The sequence below is a fragment of the Crinia signifera genome, chromosome 1 (assembly GCF_055691185.1).
Source record: "Crinia signifera chromosome 1, ASM5569118v1, whole genome shotgun sequence".
NCBI classification, from domain to species: Eukaryota; Metazoa; Chordata; class Amphibia; order Anura; family Myobatrachidae; genus Crinia; species Crinia signifera.
The window spans coordinates 320,158,824-320,174,816 of NC_139217.1; the positions used below are offsets into that span (position 1 = coordinate 320,158,824).

Genomic DNA, 15,993 nt, shown 5'->3' on the forward strand with positions numbered 1-15,993 from the left:
TTCATAGAAAAAACAATGTGCAGAGGGTAATGCTTAAAATTCTATGAATCACTTTTACGATGAAACTGTAAATTAAATACAGATTAGCGAAGGCAATAACCGTATTGTTGCATCTGGATAAATGCCTTGAATGTTGTTATAGTCACTAAGTAGCAATAACAGAATGAAAGTTAAAGGACACACTGGAAGGTCATCTTTTGTGTAGGGAGATAAGAATTTAGCTGCAGTTCCCTTCCATTCCTTTCTAACCGTCTACAGGGGCATGTTCGAGATAATATAAGCAGTAAGTATTAGAATTACTAACTCTGTTTTCTAAAATCTCCAGTTAAACCTTTTTCCAATTAATGGTATCATCACCATGCTTTTACATGTTCAGGTTGAAATGCTTAGTCTTGATAGCATTATTCTTTGTTTCAGAACAGAAATGAATCTGCTTATGACATATATCCTGCTGAACATTCCTTCAAAAACATTAATGATACAATGCATTACAGATTGAATCATTTTGCACACCAATTGTACTTACAGATATTTATTCAGATTGATTGACAGGCAGTGACTGTGGGAGAAAATCAGGGTGGTGGCGGCTCAAATGCAGTCATGTCTTAACTGTTTAAGACATGCGTCTCAACAACTGCATTTGCCCATGCAGTTACAGGCTAAGACTTCTTTGGCTTGGTTACTATGGAAAATCTGAACCACCACAACGTTACTGAAACATCTGATGTTGCAACCGATTATGTATCTTTATATGCAAGTGGCGGATCAGAATATCTGCATGCAGTGGCGTAAGTTTGTCCCAGTTACCCAGAGGTAAGATAAATATTGGTGCCCCCCAACACAATCACACCTCTTATATAAATGTATGTATGCATGTACAGTAGGAGCAAGTTTCATCTTTGCTTCTTTGGGCGGCGCTAGCCATGGCTAGCCATGGCTAATCTATTGTTCTCAACTGCAATACAATACGTATTGCAGCTGAGAACAATAGAATAGCCATGGCTAGCCATGGCCAAAGGAGCAAAGATGAAACTTGCTCCTACTGTATATATGTTATGGATATTATGTTTAGAATAAAGAGAATATGACATCTATGGTCCTGCTAGGAGGAGGAATCAGCCACAGAATATCAATGGTTTTCAATTAACTGATTCAAACTCACAGGGAGGAGAGGTGCCCCTTTGGGAGCAGGAGCCCAGTGGCAGATGACCCCATTGCCTCCCAGAGTTCTGCCTCTGTCTGCATGATTAGCTTATTTTCACAGCAAACCCTTAAATCATCTCTTACTTGACCACGAGCTTATGTAAATCTGTGTTTCACATTTCTATTATGCTAAAACTTTTCCATGGAGTTTGAAAAGAAGACATCAGTAACAGAGATACAGACAACTTTCACAGTGGTTTAAGTGTTTCTATGAAAAAAAATCGGTACTTGTTTCCTAGCACGGCGCCCATTGGGTCCCATCGCATACCTTAACTTAAGGTATGCGATGGGACCCGACGGACCCGATTTCGGGCTTTTTTTGAGGTTTTCCGACAAATGTAAATTCGGGTCCATCGCATGCCATTATAATGGCATGCGATGCGACCGACCCGATTTTACATGGATAAGACCATGTTCGAATGCTACATAATGGGATGGTCACAGGAATGTCAGTGACTAATGAAGTCATCAACCATTTCCAAAATTAACAAGCAGAGCTACAACACCACTCAAAATACAGTATTACATTTTGATGCTTGAGTAGATTGTGCTGTCAGTGCATGGGGTACTCTGCACATCTATGGCCCACAAAATGGCTTTACAGAGGGGGAATGCAATGCAGTGGATGCTGTTATTTCATGCAAGCACTGTGTGGAAAATTGTAAAAAGCACATCTCGGTTATGAAGAGGGTTTCCTAAATCCCAAATTACAGGCGAGGTCCACGAAAGCCAGGAAACAGGTAGTATCTCAGCAGTCTAGATTCTATATCCACTTCACTTCCTTTTAAGAAAGAGCTCAAACAAATGATTCCCCTTCAAATTATCCCAGGCACCCATATTAAAAACTGCTGCCTGTCAATCCACCCAGCAGTTAGTGAGAAAGAAAAAAAAATTGTGTTGAAAATTTTTAGTCTATTATTTCAAAAGTTTTTTTTATGTGAATTCTGTGCCAGTGTCTGACTCACAGTCTATTGCGCCCATGGAGTTTGTATGTTTAACATGGGCAACATCCGAGTGGCATGTTTTGCAGGTGCTTTAATGGTTGATGCAAGTTGTATATTAGTTTACATGTTCTCTGAGCCTCGTACATAGGATGATTGCAAACTTGCACATTTTTACAGGAATCTGATGTTTTATGAAATCGCATTCTATTAAATTTTATGGTGATTTGTTTGTAATCATAGGGCAGAATCTGCCGTATATTTTAAAATAACTGATCCAGTTCACTTATTTTAATCATAAGGGATATTACTTGTTGCGTATAACAGTCCTGACAGACATTTACACACAACTAGAAAGAAATATAATATACTTTTATTCTTAAACTATTTTCTGACGGTGGCATATTGATGTACCGTAATTTTCTAAATTAAAAAATACATGGTTTTCTGAAGCTAGCTGGTGTATAGCAAGCTACCGAATATGACTAAATGTCAGTTTAATGCATGACTGCACAGCTTGGGTTTCCTTCTTATCAAATATATACAGTGGTATAGGTATGATGGATAGCTTGGAAAAGTAAATTTCACGGTACTGACCACAGATTAAATCAATAAACCCAAAAAAATGAACAAAATAAGTTATTAAAAATGCCATGTAAGGTTTTGTGACTTATGAAATTTGTTCAACATTGTAAGAATAAGGTAATTAAATTTAACATAAGACTTCATTTTCACAAATAGTACTAGTTTTATGTCATTTCAGTGATTGAACCCAAAGTAAGCCAATCACAATGAAAAATTACGTTTGCATAATGATAACTTTATAAAAATACACATATACTGTAGGCAGATGTTCTGATATAAAATAACTTGAATAGAGGTAGGTGTAGTGTTCTGCAGCCTAGGAGAAAAGAGACATCACAACAAGTTACAAATATCGTTTTTGTGTGTTTCTCTGGTATTGCATACGGCCTATACCTTCTTTTAAAATAGTAGAAGAAATTAGATAACAATGTACATAAAAAAAATTTAAGGGCTCATTGTGGCTTGAATTATTCCCATATAGTGGAATAATATATGGATATACTTCTACATAAATCCAGTCCAGTGATACTGCTGCATAAATCCATTCCAATGGCACTGCCATTAAAATTAAAGTCCAGTTATACTGCTGCATAGGCGCAGTAATAATGATGTTAAAGTCCAGTGATACTGCTGTATAGTCCAGTCCAGAAATAGTGCTGCTGAAAAAGTCCAGTCCAGTGACACTGCCGTTAAAGTCCATTGGTACAGTACTTCTGCATAAGTCCAGTTATACCGCTACATGCAGTAAGTCCAGTCCAGTGATACTGCTGCAAAAGTTCAGTCCAGTGGCACTGCCGTTAAAGTCGATTGGTACTTATTCATAAGTCCAGGGATACTGCTACATAAGTCCAGTCCAGTGATACTGCTGCAAAAGTCCAGTCCAGTGGCACTGCTGTTAAAGTCCATTGGTACTTTGCTGCATACAGTAAGTCCATTGTGTACACCAAAAGAGTTTTTAGTGCAGCCGGCTGTGCCGCCATCAGGGGAGGTCTGGGGGTGCCATTGGTACTGCTTCATACAGTAAGTCCAGTATTACTGCCGTTAAAGTCCAGTGATACTGCTGTATAGTCCAGCCTGGTGATACTGCTGTATAGTCCAGTCCAGTGATAGTGCTGCATAAGTCCAGTCCAGTGGCACTGCCATAAAAGTCCACTGGTTCTGCTGCAAAAGTCCAGTAACACTGGCTTTAAAGTCCAGTGATACTGCTACATAACTCCAGTCCAGTGATACTGCTGCAAAAGTCCAGTCCAGTGGCACTGCTGTTAAAGTCCATTGATACTTTGCTGCATAAGTCCATTGTGTACACCAAAAGAGTTTTTAGTGCAGCCGGCTGGGCCGCCATCAGGGGAGGTATGGGGGTACTTACAAATGTGGAAGACAATTCAAGTTTTCTGACCGACAGCCAGTCAGAAGCCAAGACTTGCGTACTGACCCAGGGGGGGATTTAGAGTGGGGGGCAAAAAGGCACTTTTTATTTTCAATTCCGAGGCTCGCAGCATCATTAGTTACTAGTAATACTTATTAATATGCTACGGGTCACTTCAAAAGGCCTTGTAGTTGCACGAGCGCCCATCCCCTCTTCTCCCCCTCCTTTTAGCCACTGCTGCCAGGCGTGACATCACAAACTAGTGACTGCCCCGGCGTGAATAAGGGGACTTGTCACTTTGCTTTCACCGCTTCCAATAGATGCCTGGTGCTTACCCGCCACTCCAGAAGGTGATGCTGGGGTCTTCTGCTGCCAGAACTTCCAGCAAGAGAACCGGCTCCTTCCAGGACTGCTCGGCTGTCAGGGGACTCATGGCTGCTTTAGGTACTATATTATGAAAGGTGCAGAGAAAGAAACAGTCATATCTGCTCGCCTTTTTTTCTGTCTCTCTTCTCCCTTGCACTGCTCTCCTTTTCTTTCATTCTCTCTCCCCCTCATCCCTCTTTGCTCTTTCTGTGTCTCTTCCCCCATTCTCTCTCCCCCTCGTCTCTCTTTGTCCTCCTCTTTCTATCTCTCTCTCCCCCATTCTCTCTCTTGCTCTTACTCTTCTCTCACTGCTTCTGCTGTAGCTCCACCTACATTATCCACAGCTACACCCACATATGCGCCAAATATTCCCCTATGGGGGCCCTGCCCATTTGCCAGTCCTGGGCCCCACAATTTTTGATGGCAGCCAGGAACCTGGTCAGTGAGCGACGTAGGACTTTGCTTCCACAAAATGTGGAGAAGATGCTATTCATCAAAATAAAATTCAATATCAATTCTTCAACGAAGACAAACAATTGCCTCCAGAGACTAAAGAGGGACCTACAATGGTGGATTCCAGCAGGGATGAATTGATAATCTGTGAGGTTGTACGTACTGAAGGGGGTGGAGATTCAGAGGATGAGGATGAGGACAAGGATGACATATTGCCTCTGTTATTGCCAGTTTGTACAGGGAGAGATGATTTGCTTCTTTTTTTGTGGGGGCCCAAACAAACCAATCATTTCAGTCACAGTCATGTGGCAGACCCTGTCGCTGAAATAATGATTGGTTTGTTAATGACAGTGTGCATGTCCTATTTGAGCAAAATAAGGGTGGGAGGGTCCAAGGACAATTCCATCTTGCACCTCTTTGTTTTGTCATTATGTGCTCTTTAGGGCCTAGTATTTCAAACTGCCATCTTGCAGTGCCACTCCTAGAAGGGCCACGTGTTTGTGCTGCCTACTTGTGGCGCCTAGCATACCACTACCTTGGTGCAACCTTTTGGCCTAAAATCAACATTGTGAGATGTTAGGTATTCAGGATAAAATGCAAATGAGTGGAAATTAATGTTATTGAGGTTAATAATACCGTAGGAGCAAAAAAAAAAAAACTTCTGCGATTTTAGTGATTTTTATATTTAAAAAAATACAGGTCCAAAACACAAAACATGGAAGGATGGTGTTTTGGAACAGATCCAGATCCAAAATATGGCTGGAGATAAAGACCCGAAACACGAAACACAAAACACTAAAACTGGCCGGTGCACATTCCTACATTTTGCTATGAGCCATGACCTGGGTCACCTTGGAATAACCTGGGTTATTGCAGCTGTATGAATGTGGTATAACATAGTTTTTCCCAAGGTGAAAAGTTACTTGATTTTTTTCTTTGCCCCAACTCAGAATTAGCCTCAACTAGATATCTCCTAAAGCTAGCTTTGATGCTTGAAATATAAACTTGATTATTAACCCCTTTGCTGGCTAACATTTCACAAGAAACATTTTTTGCTTGTCAAAGAAAATTTTGTATGTCTCAAGAATAATAACCGGTATATCAAAGCTAATTTTTCCAGGTCTATATCTATATATATCATATATGTCAGCTATTTGCCATTGTGTAAAACTATGTTAGTAATTTAGCCTGAATTATTTATCAAGGCATTTTTATTTTTCCAAAAGGGTGGCTGCGGGGTGAATGCAAGATTTCTCAGTAGAAGGCGGGGCAGAACTTTTAAGGAGAAACCCACTTTTGAATTTAAGAAAAAATATTTGTCATTTGTAGTAATTAGCAATAAAAAAAAATAAGCGCATGATTCAAATTAAAATATCCAATTTACCCCCGGATCATGGGGAGGGGGCAAAGGGACAGCTTGAACCCCCCTAAATACTTGGTAAAGTGCAGTTACCATTTACAGTTAATAGGGGAACTATCATGATGCAGATAATTTCCTGTCTGGCTACTACACCTTCTCCTACGCCCCCCCCCTCCCCCCCAACTCCACCACCACCACCATAGCCCTTCTTCACCTGTCTTCGGTGTGCTCATACTCCTAGCACCAAGCTCCAAACCCTAGAATGTGTGGCTACTATTGACTGGGACCAGCTCTGTGCCCTTCTCACTTCATATATTCCTGCCCTTTTCCTACTCTTATCTTTGTACTCACCTTTCTCAGGATTATCTTGACCAACCCCCCCCCCCATCACTGCAACCCCTAACCTTCCCCATTTACAAATGGGTTCAGCTGAAATTATGCCCTGTAAAGACTGCACCACGATGCATAGGATTGCATGGTTGTGTATGCTCATGCTCCTGTGAATTTTTTCATGGATAGGCATGTGCAATCGCATCTATAGATAGATAGATGCAGTAGATAGATATTGGTCATTAGGTAGACAGTGTAGAGGATAAGTCCAGGTGCCTCTGAGGGGGGCAACATTCAGCGATTTAGGAGTGCCAAAATTAAATAATATCTTGTTCCTAGCCAACTATAAAGTTGTGGTGACCCTGTCCCAAATGGCTCAATTTACCCATTTACTCTTATAAACATACCCCTAATTTAGGACAAGTTAAGACATAAACCATCTTTTATATTTATTATATATTATTTTTATCATTTCGATTGACAGGATATTTCCTGAAATATAGGTAGTTGTTTTCATTTTACATTTGCCTCATGTTTCCTTGCCTCTTGTGAGAGGCAGAAAGGAGCCTGCATTAGGAGATATAGGTCCTCATATGCTATTATGGGATTGCTCCAAGGTACTGTAGGTACATCTTAGTTTATATATATTTAATTAAGGAGCCATTATCATGAGGCTCTTTGCTGGTTATTGTAGAACCAATTTAGGGTAATGGTGGTGTGGGGTGTGGTGCCCCTGGACTGGTTGGGCTGGGTGGCTCTAGTGTGCATACCTTTACATTCTATTAACACTTAGCACATTTTTCTCTCACTAGCACCATTTCTATTATATTTCATTATTTTTTCTCTCTAACTTTCAATATATAGCTTTGTCTTCTTATCACTAATCTCTATTAAAACGATAGTATTTTCACTGGTGTGCTACTCTGGGCATTCTAGCTTATGCTTATTTTTTTGGGTGCCATGTAGTGCTAGGGACCCCCAATACACAGAAAAGCCTTGATGACAGCTTGAGAGCATACACATGTATTGGCGCAAACATATGTAACCGATATCTCTGAATTCTATTATCATGTAGTGTTCTAGGCTGGTTAATAATACCATTCAGTGAGGTGGGAGAAACCTTGGATTTTTTACTTAGTCAGCTACATACTGTACCTGCTCAGAACATAAAAGTTGTGCAGATTAAGGGGAAAAGTGTTGTGATTATTACTATTATGGTTATTATATTGCTAGAAAACACCATGTACAATTGTACAATAATCTTGGAAATTATCACTTTTGCATAAGTGAAACCTTTTTTTGCCAATGTACTGTATAAGATTGGATTACGTTGCCTACGTCTATTTGCTTTATTATAGAAAATTTGCTATATACACATAACCTTTGTTCAATGTTCTGGAATTTATTCTAGGACCATATTACTAAATTTAATTACTTCTGTGCATTTTGTGCTGTGCTAGGTAAAGTCAAAGTAGTCTTGTAGGTTGGTGGGAAAGTTTTTAATTAGGTCATATGTTGATTTTTGCTGGGCTTTCTGCCATGTGAATAAAGTCTGGGTTACTTTAGTGCAACCATAAAGTAGAAATGCTTGGACTTAAAATTTAAATACATTTAGATGCATAAGCATATTACTATACATATTCTTTTACAGCAAAATAGCATTTTGGAAAAAAATGACTGCATTTCAATCATATCTTTTAATAAAAGGATAATAACTCTAAAGTGAAAGAGTATAAATACTGCATAGCTTCCTGAAATTCTATTAAGGCATCTTAAAGTAAGCTCATCGATCAGCAAGCTTATATTTCTCAAGGCTGCTGAGATAACTTTTGGAAGAATGCAGTCAGTACAATATACACTTCTATTTTATATTTTAGGATTATTTAAATATGTATTTAAGATTAATAATTGGTAACTATCAATCTGTCTGTATTCTTTGAAGCAATATAATATAAACATTTTCAAATGAAGTTAAAATAAAAGGCAAATACACAAAATACTTCACGACAACTGAATCTTATTGTGGTTATGAATAATGGTATTATCAGCTTTACAAGATATACTTTATAGACTTATAGATTGCATTTTCTTATTTATCACTACTGACATTATCATATAATTTAATCAGAATGCTTATGACAGTCATAATCTGTAGTTGGCAGTCATGAGACACAAATGTTGGCCTTTAATTAAATTCTCTATCATTATTATCATTGGTGTGAAATATTACATATTAAATATGGGGAGTCATAGCCGCATTACCACTGTTATACAATACATTAGTATTAAGAAGATTATTGATCATAATTAGAATTTATGTTTACCTAGGGCCTGATTCAGAGTTGATCGCTGTTCAGCAAATTCGCAAATCGAGCATTATTGAATGATTGTGCATGCTTCCCATACACATTGCACATGCACAAGACCAAATATCGACAGAAAATGCATATGGATTGTAAATGCAATATGGCCGGACATTGACGGACAGGAAGCTGGTGATTGGAAGAGGACACCTGCCATTTTCTGGGAGTATCAGATAAAAATGTAGGTGTGCTCAGTCATTTTAAGGGAGCACTGACCGCAATCAGCCTTTGTCAGTCACAGATTTGTGGAAGCATCAGACTTACTCACATTTGCAAAAAAAAATAATTGAAAAATGGGTATAGATTTGCGAGTGGAGTTACTGTAGTTTTGCAATTCTGTCACAAATTTTCAAGAGGCGGGTTTCTATCTGTCTTGGAAACACACACAATGGCCCACCACATCAAAAAAAGATCAATGTGGCATGATCAAGACAGTGGTGACAATACAGGGCCAGGAAAAAATGACAGTGCCAGGATAGAAAAAAGGGGACAAGAGGAAGGGGTGCATCCTCGAGCTTCCTGCATTCTTGCTGCTCTGTCATCATGCAGTAGTGGAGACATTGTGGATATGTCGGACAAGGATCAGCCAACCCTGGAAATGGCACCAACATATTGGGAATGTATGAGTGAATGTATGAGTGGGAAGCATGCTGAGTGTTGGTGGGAGGGGGTGGGGCATTGCAGCAGCAAGGGGGGTATTGGAATCTGCTGTGTTATATAAGAAACTGTAAATAAATAAAATAAATAGATGAGAGGTGAGTAAAAGTATGAGTGGGGATTTTTGGGGGTTCATGGGGAGAGGGGGATGATGACAGATAAAGGTGAGTGAGTGAGTGTATGAGGAGGGAGCATGGGTAGACTGGGCAAAGGCAAAGGAGGGAAGCTGGCTGTTCTGCTAGGAGGCATTACCTGTGTCTGGCTCCTATCAATATATCACATGTGAAATCTCTCCCTCTCTAAAGTCACTGTATGTATACCTGGCAGTAACTCCTCACCCTATGACTGCCCTGAAATTTTATCCACCCTTGTTAATACAGATGGAGCCGGCGTTGTCTGTGCAGGGGATGGCGGCAGAATCGCCAGCTGCCAGCCACCATCTGCTCTGCAAAAGGGGACGCGCGTGCACGAGATGCACGCATCCCCTTCCGACGGTGCTTTCCCCGGGTCCCCATCACCTCCCCGCTCCCCCCACCGCCTCCCCTAACCCTGTCCATCTCCATGAAGTGGAGACGGACAGGGTTCCCGTCACCCCACCGCCCGGAAACTGAGACATGCGTGCGGGTGAGACGCACGCGCATCTCAGTCAGATGGATGCCGGGCAGCTGGCAGACCGCCAGCAGAGACAGTCTGGCGATTCGCCAGCAAGAGGTAGCCCGGCTCCATCTGTAGTAAACAGAGAACTCCCCAGTACAGGGAGCATGTTGTGTTGTTTCCCATTCTCTGTGCCTCTACCAGGTCATCATTGTCTCTGTGCTTCGCTAAAACTTCGCCCCTGTTCATGTCTAACATTGCCTATTGAGGTTGTCTAGCATAATCTATTGGGTATGGCTTGTTTTACTTCACAATTAGTGTAACTGGGGGAGCATAAGAATTCCCTCCCTCCCCCCATACATACCCTCTCTTCAATCCATGCACACGGCCCTATAGATTTTGCACAATACATGTTCAATAATCTGAACACAGGCAGCTGTAATAACCCTCCCCCCCCCATTTTATATACATTATTACAATACAAAACAATATATGCTTTATTTTTGACACACACACAACCCCCAGTATTTTTTTATGATCATTTTATAATCATTTTTATGATCCAAGAAGTGAAGCTCCATTACTGGTAGCAGCGCTGCTCTCTGCAAGCATGGGCAGGAGACAGTCAGGTCTGACATATTCATGGGAGCCAGGGACAGCCAAAGCTCCAGAATTCCACTAGCACATCATTCAATGGTGGCAGGGGGTAGTGACCTCACCTCCTTGAGAGGCCATGGATCCCAGTCCAGGCTGCAGTGCAGGCATGTAAAGGGAGGAGGAATCTGGAAGTGGGCTAGATCTAGCTGTCCGGAGGAGAAAATATTGATGCTGCATGACTATTGGCCATTAATGTTATGGTCGTATGGCGGGGAACCCACCATTAAGGTGTGCCTGTTCATATGAGGACCACCCTGCTACATGAAAGTAAATAACATGGCTTCGGGACCCTGCTCACTAGTAATGGGGAAAAAATAGTGCTGTGGGGTTGCTTTCTAGGCAAAAGGGCCCACCATGCGGTTGGGCCCCATAGCTGCATCCCCTGCACCTGCACCTACTGCACCTGCAATAGTTACTCCACTGACCACTATTGAGGGTAGATGTATCCAGCTTCAAAAAGTGATTAAAGGGAGAGTGATAAACAACCAGACAATTAGCTCACAACTGTCATTTTCCAAGCCCAGTCTGTGGTCTTAGGGGATAAATCTGTAGGAATTTCTCAGCAAAAGTGAACCATTGATTATTCTTTGTAATACACATAAAAGCATCTGAAATTAGGAATACACTATTTGAACTTTATAAGATTCCTTAAGGCTAGTTAGTCCATTTGGTTATGACTGGTTATATGAAATATCTTAAAGGTGTTACAATATATAAGCACATTTACTGTTTTGGTAATAAGCATAAAAAAGTATAAATATGTCATGAAGTAATCGGTCACTAGTGGTAAACCTGCTATTCATCACCATAGTATTGCATTCATTAGGTCAATATCATTTTTCAATCTGTCCACAGCAAAACATTAATTTACTTAATCAATTCAAAGGTCTAAAATATTTTGTCATATATACAGTAGTCATGAGATTTATATACATAATCTATTATAATGACACTTGGCAATATACAGATTTGTGGATCAATTTTTTATGCCAAAATATTATTCTCTATATTTCAGACTCATTACGTTGAATTAATTGAAACTTTTTTTGTTGCAGACATATCAATTTGGAAGCTTACTGTATAAGACACTAAAACGGGAATATCACTCATTCAGCCAACCAACCAGAGCCGTAACCCGATACTGCAATTGGGCATGCCCAAAATTGGGAGCGTATCCTTGTCCCCTAGAATAAATACATACAGTATTTTTTAAAAAACAAAACAGGGGACATGATTCAGTGGTTTGGGAAGTTTAAGTATGTGCTCTAGAGAGCAAAGACTCATTGCCAGAGTATTTGCCAGAGTGCAGCACCATCTTCATGAAGTTGCCATTGGGAAGATGGCACTGCAGAAGAGGTACAGTAGGACCCACTACCTGGATCATGGTATGTATATTCAGAAATAAGTGGGGCAGCTCCTTCAGCAAGCTACAGCCCAGATAATTAGGACACCCTTCCCCCTCCCTTCTCGGTGCCAGTAATCACAGATGCCTTTAGTGAACTTTAAGAATAATTCCAATATGTTTTATGGAAGCATTGTGTCTTATCTCTTTGGGGAATTATTTCAATAAAACTTTATACCCTTTATTAATGAAATTTAACCCTTTCAAAATGATTATATTAAATTTCAACAAGGATGGGGAAAAATTATAATAAAAAAATTGGGAAGGCAAGCACATGCAATATTCTCATTTTAGATGTGTGAAATGAGCTAAATATGAGATGAATAATGAAACATATTGCAAGTGTAATGTAAAATGTTTAAATAGTAAAAGACAGATATTAATTATTAATAAAGTATTAAACTAATAATGAGACCAATAACTTCAAGGTTGACGAGTAGGCAAGATGTCAGTTTCCTGTGGTTTGTAGTATGATTATGTAAAAAATGGTTATGTGTTATGACTGTATAAAAGTATTTATATAAAAAAAATGAGAAACCTTAAGTAAGAGAAGACAATACTAGTTTGAATCACTTATTTTTATTTTCAGTGATTGTTTTACATTTTTACATTCTAAACAGCATTAGACGTACAGCACAAAATAAATATATTTTGTATTGCATATAAAAAGTAAACTGAGTTCTGGGTGCCCAAACGGAACACTCAAAGTGCTTGATCAGGCCCCAACTAGTGGCCATCTGTGTGCACCACACTTGGATTCCCACCATAGTGGTGAGGAGCAGCATTAGCCATTACTTATATTTTTGCCAAGATTTTGTAATTTTGTTGAAATTAAAGAAAAATAAATATGTCTAATGATGTAAAAGGGATATTCTTAATACTGAATGTGCCGGTTTGTATTGTGACTTTAGTTGTGACAAATAGCTCCCTCTCAGTGTGCCAGGACCCAGACAATCCAGCTGCGCCAAGTGTATTATTCAGACGTGTAACATTTGTACTTCTGTGTGAAACTTGAGGCTGTATAATAAGGGCTCCTATACGACTGGTGACGGCTATTCCTCACACAAAGTTCTGTTGTGCTTTATCTAAGACTTTATATATGTGCAAAACATAGATGTCTATATACTGTGCATTCAAATGAGATTTTCAGTGCCTGTTCCCTGTGGTGGTTATAAGGCACCACTTATATGGAAGCATTGTAAAACACAATACAGGAACAAGCCCTGACATGTAACTGAAAATGTTGCCAAAGGCGTTCACAGGTGGGGGTCTGGACATATGCATTAGCACCCATGCACAGACCCCAACCATCGACAGAGGGGCTGAATTTGCTGCTCTAGGAAAAGGTCAGAATCTGACCCTAAATCCACTCTTTCTACCACTGTTATTTGTTTTCTTCAAATATTTCACCTATTTTCTTTTTCTCCTCCCAACTTTCTTTGTGCTTATGGGTAAAAAGTAACATTTGTACCAAAATGTATTTTGCTTAGAGTACTTCAGATGATTTACCTGTTTGATTAGCTCATCAGAAATATGTCCTTCTGACACTTCTATGCAGATTATATTTCTCAAAGCAATGTTGTGATGTAGAAATCTGTCAATAGTTTGATGTTAAAAACTTTTCTACAGTTCCACTGCAGTAATTAAAGAGTTGTGATTTGCTAGATTACAATCTCTTCTGAAGTTTTAGAGTGTTTCTTTGTCATCAATACAGTATCTTCCACGTAATGTTTATTTTTTAATGTTTCTGACTGGAAATTAAAATTTGGACATAGTTCACTATGTTGTTGAAGCTATCCCATATTTTGTAACACAAACTTCTATTTATTATCTTTATTTTTAATTTCTAATTCCATCCAGTCAGCACTTGAGTTACCGCTCAACACGTGGGTCCTATACATGTAGCAATGTAAAGGCATTTTCTAAGTGATCTCATTAGATGGCTTAGAAAATGCCCCAACATCGATGTCGTGTGTAGGGGCAATAGCGATGCGCGTCCCCGAGCGTCGCTATAGCCCAGCGGGTAATATCCAGCATCCATTAATCGGTCAGGGCCTATTCTCAGCATGTGCTGAGCGATCTTGCTGAGCATTCTGAGTGATCTAGCATCGCTCACAATGCTTCAGCATCTCCTCGTGTGTAGGCCCCTTTTCTTTAAGGCCTAATAAGTAAGTCATGTTTGAGACCATAAAAAAAATTATTCACTCAACATGAAGGGTGCTCATACTATTGCATGTGTCATATTCATTTTAATTTAACTTGCACATTTTGCATATATATAAAAAGTAACACAGCAAATGTGTTCATCTATACTTAGAATTTCATGAAACATAACATACAGTAAAGTATGTTTAGATAACAACTATATGGCCACAATGATAAATATTAACATAGACACGTTAGGCCTATCTGTGAATGGGCATAAGGGCATCACAATGCGCCGCCAAACAAGCTCTCATCAATTTGGAAGGATTTTATTACTTGTTGCTGAATGCTGAGTGTTCCTTTTATCTAATATATCTATCAATTTAGCTATTAAAAACAATGCTGACTTTTGTCCATAATTTACATATTTATTTTTACTTCTGTAGTTTAGAAAGTCACTAAACATTAACATTTTAGCTGACTTCACTGCTCCAGGGGACTTTTCTAATATAAAGTGTTCCTTCTGCTAAGATGATATACTACTGGCAGTAGCTGCAGAGAATATTTTCCTCTGCCTCAAAGTGCTTGTAATGTCTGTTAGATTAAGGACATTGATGGATGAAGGTCTTTCAGAAACTTGACATTCTGCTTGCAGGCAGCAGTAGACAATGTTATAAGCAGATGGAACAAGCTGGACATGGGGAGAATTAGCTGTTAGCTTCAGAGAACAATTCAGAGACACCAGTACATTCTCATCAATGATGAGAATAGAAAGTCGAAGACCCATTCCTGTTGAACTTATCTTGAGGGAGAGCCAATGTTGCCATGCCGCGAATTTAATGTCAGAAGACCTTCTGCTCGCAGTCCTGAAATTTGTGCATTTTTTGTTTCTTTGCTGCTATTGGTTTTATTTCCAGCATTTAAAAGAGATTCAAAGAACAATGCAATTCACATGTTAACGCATGGCCTGAGTGTTGGCACCTGGAAAAAAGGTGTGTGGTCTCAAAATAAAAGGGTGTGCCCCCACATATGTACCCCAATGCAAATTATGCCACACAGTAGAACAATCTTATTCACATTACACCTATCCTAATACTCGACAGTGTGAAAGTTACCTACACAGCCTATGAGGAGAAGTTGAAGCGAATCATCCCACCAGAGGTCCTTACCGGCCTACACATTTCCGACACAGACAGGCCGGCATCACCACCACAACCTGGCAAGTGTTGTCCTATTTGCACAAACAAATAACCATTGTAATATAAAAATCATGTTATGCTGTATTGGTATGGATTCAGTATTAAATCCCGGCGGTCGGGATCCCGGCGTTCAGAATCCCGACGCTGGAATCCCGATCGCTGAAATCCCAACAAGGGGGGGACGTGGATCGCCCCCCCCCTTGCGGGCTCGCTGCGCTCGCCACGCAGCGGGCCCGGTGCCTCGCTACGCTCGGCACACTAATTTATTCTCCCTCCAGGGGGTGTCGTGGACACCCCCGGAGGGAGAAAGTGTCGGGATTTCGGCGATCGGGATTCCAGCGTCGGGATTTACACTGCATCCCATTGGTATGT

At 40.0% G+C, this 15,993-nt stretch overlaps 1 long non-coding RNA gene across 1 annotated transcript; it reads left to right on the forward strand.

Annotated features, from left to right (window-relative positions):
- Positions 1–239: 239 nt before the first annotated feature.
- Positions 240–15,787, forward strand: LOC146080261 (uncharacterized). Its single transcript, XR_014474847.1, has 4 exons — positions 240–283; positions 418–813; positions 8,933–9,148; positions 11,931–15,787. It is a non-coding gene; the product is annotated as an uncharacterized LOC146080261 (long non-coding RNA).
- Positions 15,788–15,993: the final 206 nt, after the last annotated feature.